The 5,000-nt window shown below is 45.1% G+C and overlaps 1 protein-coding gene across 1 annotated transcript in view; it reads right to left on the bottom strand.

Annotated features, from left to right (window-relative positions):
- LOC139155145 (ral guanine nucleotide dissociation stimulator-like) overlaps positions 1 to 5,000 on the bottom strand; it is a 40,821-nt gene that overhangs the window by 31,160 nt on the left and 4,661 nt on the right. The gene's annotated exons all lie outside the window — the stretch shown is intronic.

Below are 5,000 nucleotides of genomic sequence, written 5' to 3'. Positions count from 1 at the left end.
GCATTTACTTCTAGGAAAGGCCTGGAAGAAAAGAAGAAAGAAGCAGCAATTTCCTGCCTGGATCAAAATAAAAACAAAAGCAACTATCTTTTTCCAGCTGTCCCATGCAAATAACCAGTGACAATCTTTTACTTTAGCATCTCAGGTGTTTAAAAAAACAAACAAATTGCCAGCAGTCCTGGACGGACATAAAAAGGCGTTAAGTCTGGCACCGTTCGGGCACACACTGAATTCAATCCCTCCAATATCTCTTGGTTTCTCCTTGCAAAGGAAGGGAAACGTCCTGCGCACATCTGCGGCTCTGCTACATCAGCTAAAAAGTCCATGAGTCAACAAAGCAGAATGGAGAGAGAAAAAACAACTCCCTCTCTGCGTCCAATTCACAGAATTCTAGGATGGTTCTTTCTGGCTTTAAAAAGGAACAACAACCACAAGTACACACAGTGCTCGAAACGTACAGCCACCTGCTAATTGTGAGCACTAAGAACCTGAAAAAAAGATGACACGTTGCCCGAAGAACCTAGCAATTGTGCAAACTATGGACTAGAGCCTTGATGACATGTGGCGCGTGGAAGCTAGTAATTGCATTAACTAAGGGCTAGAACCTTGATGAAGACGTTTTAGGAACTGAGTAAGTGCAATGACTAAGGATTAGAAACCTGGTGATGTTTTACTCGTGGAACTTATTAAGGGTAAAAACTGAGGATTAGAACCTTGATGACCGACAGTTAGTGGAACCTAGTCATTGCAAGCAAGGATTAAAAATTTTAGAATTTCCTGAAATGCACAGTCAGAGGAGGAATGCCCAAATATTTGCATGCAAAGACGGTCCGGGGACTTAATTTCCTGCACCCCTCGAGGACTAGAGCCTTGAAATACAGACTTGCAAAAAGCTGCCAATCGCTTCTACTTACAAACTTTTCTACTTAAGAACCTGGTCACAGAACGAATTAAATTCTTAAGTAGAGGTACCACTGAATTCCAAAATGTCTTGAAGAAGTTTATATGGAGAAAGTTTTTTTTAAAATTCCCACCCCTACCCTCAAAAATCCCCCCTCCCCACAATGCCTGGCACTGCCAACTTAATTTTCCACAATGCCCTAAATGGGACTAAATTCCTATTTTTGTACAATTAGTCCCATATTTTAAAATATCACTCTTTCTATCTCCGGTGAACCCAGGATTTACCAGTAACTTAACTGCCATGTTAAGGAATAAGTCACAGTAGTGTCAAAGCCTGGGATGATTTTAACCATGGTTTGCACCCAAAACAAAAACAAACCCCAAACCCCGCCAAGCCAAAGAAAGCTAAGCACCAGGCAGGGTTGTTTACAGAAACGGTGTGCCACTCAATCCCAATTTATCCAAGGAAGCTTTTTTCTTTGTTCCATGCAATAGGAACCCTTTCCCACCACCACCATCGCCACCCCCCCCCCCCCCAGCCAAGCTGGAGAGCTCCATTATCCCAAGGACCTCCCCATCAGCAGCAAAACAAGCAAGCTCAAAACTGGGGAAGGAGAGACAGTCCGAAAGGCCAGCCAACCAACCCACCGAGGCTGCATTCACGCCAACCAACATCCATACAAACAGGAGAGGTCAGCATCGCGTGCGCCCTAGAGCGCAGCGCGTAAAGGCGCGCCGATTCCCAGCGCCTGGGCTGACTTTGCGCTCCTCTCCGGGGTTTTATTTTTGGGTTCGGTGGATTTTTTGGCCCGCCCCTTTCCAGCAAGCCCTGATGTCATTCAAACGCCGGGTTGGGGCGGTGCGGGGTGGGTTGGACAGAGAGGCGAGCTTTGCGCGTCGGGAGGGAAAAGAGACCACGAGGCGCCCTCTGCAGGCTGAGAGGCGACGGGTGGTTTTTTGTTGGTTGGTTTATTTTATTTGTTTTATTTTATTTTATTTGCTTGTTTGGGTGATTTACAAAGATATGATAATATTTTATTATTATTATCTTTTATTAGATTTGTGTGCCGCCCTTCTCTCATTTGGTTCAGTTCCTGTGGATTTACCAACCACATCTGCTGGAAGTTTGTTCCAAGCATCTACTACTCTGGGAAAGAGGCTCCAAACTCTTTAACATATTTAATTGGGGGACAGGTTTGAAAAGGGCCTGGGTGAACCAAGGCAGGCCCCGGGAATCCCGAATTCAGTGGCCAAGGGAGCAACGAAAATTTGGAAAAATTCCCAGTCGAGGGACTTTTAAATTCAGTTCCTGTGGATTGACCAACCACATCTGCTGGAAGTTTGTTCCAAGCATCTACTACTCTGGGAAAGAGGCTCCAAACCCTTTAACATATTTAATGGGAGGGGCAGGTTTGAAAAGGCCCTGAGTGAACCTTGGCAGCCCCGGGAATCTCATATTCAGTGGCCAAGGGAGCAACGAAAATTTGGGACAATTCCCAGTTCCTGTGGATTTACCAACCAAATCTGCTGGAAGTTTGTTCCAAGCATCTACTACTCTAGGAAATAGGCTCCAAACCCTTTAACATATTTAATGGGGGGGCAGGTTTGAAAAGGCCCTGGGTGAACCAAAGCAGGCCCCGGGAATCCCGAATTCAGTGGCCAAGGGAGCAATGAAAATTTGGGAAAATTCCCACTCGAGTCTACGGAGAGGGGCGGCATACAAATCTAATAAATAAATAATAAATAAATAAATCAATAATTTTTTAAATTCAGTTCCTGTGGATTTACCAACCACATCTGCTGGAAGTTTGTTCCAAGCATCTACTACTCTTTGAGTCAAATAATATTTTCTCACGTTGCTTCTGATCTTTCCCCCAACTAACCTCAGATTGTGCCCTCTGGTTTCTTGGGTTCACTTTCCTATTAAAAACACTTCCCTCCTGAACTTGATTTAACCCTTTATCATATTTAATGGGGGGGGGCAGGTTTAAAAAAGGCCCTGGGTGAACCTTGGCAGGGCCCGGAATCCTGAATTCAGTGGCCAAGGGAGCAACGAAAATTTGGGAAAATTCCCAGTCGAGGGATTTTTAAATTCAGTTCCTTTGGATTTACCAACCACATCTGCTGGAAGTTTGTTCCAAGCATCTAATACTCTGGGAAAGAGGCTCCAAACCCTTTAACATATTTAATGGGGGGGGGGGGGCAGGTTGGAAAAGGCCCTGGGTGAACCTTGGCAGGCCCCGGGAATCCCATATTCAGTGGCCAAGGGAGCAACAAAAATTTGGGGAAATTCCCAGTTCCTGTGGATTGACCAACCACATCTGCTGGAAGTTTGTTCCAAGCATCTACTACTCTGGGAAAGAGGCTCCAAACCCTTTAACATATTTAATTGGGGGACAGGTTTGAAAAGGCCCTGGGTGAACCAAGGCAGGCCCCGGGAATCCCGAATTCAGTGGCCAAGGGAGCAACGAAAATTTGGGGAAATTCCCAGTCGAGTCTACGGAGTGGGGCGGCATACAAATCTAATAAATAAATAATAAATAAATAAATAAATATATTTTTAAATTCAGTTCCTGTGGATTTACCAACCACATCTGCTGGAAGTTTGTTCCAAGCATCTACTACTCTTTGAGTCAAATAATATTTTCTCACGTTGCTTCTGATCTTTCCCCCAACTAACCTCAGATTGTGCCCTCTGGTTTCTTGGGTTCACTTTCCTATTAAAAACACTTCCCTCCTGAACTTGATTTAACCCTTTATCATATTTAATGGGGGGGGGGCAGGTTTAAAAAAGGCCCTGGGTGAACCTTGGCAAGCCCCGGAATCCTGAATTCAGTGGCCAAGGGAGCAACGAAAATTTGGGAAAATTCCCAGTTGAGGTATTTTTAAATTCAGTTCCTGTGGATTGACCTACCACATCTGCTGGAAGTTTGTTCCAAGCATCTACTACGCTGGGAAAGAGGCTCCAAACCCTTTAACATATTTAATGGGGGGGGCAGGTTTGAAAAGGCCCTGGGTGAACCAAAGCAGGCCCCGGGAATCCTGAATTCAGTGGCCAAGGGAGCAAGGAAAATTTGGGAAAATTCCCAGTCGAGTCTACGGAGAGGGGCGGCATACAAATCTAATAAATAATAAATAAATAAATAAATAATTTTTTAAATTCAGTTCCTGTGGATTTACCAACCACATCTGCTGGAAGTTTGTTCCAAGCATCTACTACTCTTTGAGTCAAATAATATTTTCTCACGTTGCTTCTGATCTTTCCCCCAACTAACCTCAGATTGTGCCCCCTTGTTTCTTGGGTTCACTTTCCTATTAAAAACACTACCCTCCTGAACTTGATTTAACCGTTTATCATATTTAATGACGGGGGCAGGTTTAAAAAAGGCCCTGGGTGAACCTTGGCAGGCCCCCGGAATCCCGAATTCATTGCCCAAGGGAGCAACGAAAATTTGGGGAAATTCCCAGTTCCTGTGGATTGACCAACCACATCTGCTGTAAGTTTGTTCCAAGCATCTACTACTCTGGGAAAGAGGCTCCAAACCCTTTAACATATTTAATGGGGGGGCAGGTTTGAAAAGGCCCTGGGTGAACCAAGGCAGGCCCCGGGAATCCCGAATTCAGTGCCCAAGGGAGCAACGAAAATTTGGGGAAATTCCCAGTCGAGGGATTTTTAAATTCAGTTCCTATGGATTGACCTACCACATCTGCTGTAAGTTTGTTCCAAGCATCTACTACTCTGGGAAAGAGGCTCCAAACCCTTTAACATATTTAATGGGGGGGCAGGTTTGAAAAGGGCCTGGGTGAACCTTGGCAGCCCCCAGGAATCTCGAATTCAGTGGCCAAGGGAGCAATGAAAATTTGGGAAGATTCCCAGTTCCTGTGGATTTACCAACCAAATCTGCTGGAAGTTTGTTCCAAGCATCTACTACTCTGGGAAAGAGGCTCCAAACCCTTTAACATATTTAATGGGGGGGGGCAGGTTTGAAAAGGCCCTGGGTGAACTTTGGCAGCCCCCGGGAATCCCGAATTCAGTGGCCAAGGGAGCAACGAAAATTTGGGAAAATTCCCACTTGAGTCTACGGAGAGGGGCGGCA

Source organism: Erythrolamprus reginae, assembly GCF_031021105.1.
Source record: "Erythrolamprus reginae isolate rEryReg1 chromosome 13 unlocalized genomic scaffold, rEryReg1.hap1 SUPER_13_unloc_13, whole genome shotgun sequence".
NCBI classification, from domain to species: Eukaryota; Metazoa; Chordata; class Lepidosauria; order Squamata; family Dipsadidae; genus Erythrolamprus; species Erythrolamprus reginae.
Note: the sequence above shows the minus strand (reverse complement) of the source record. Positions and strands in the feature narration are given on the sequence as shown.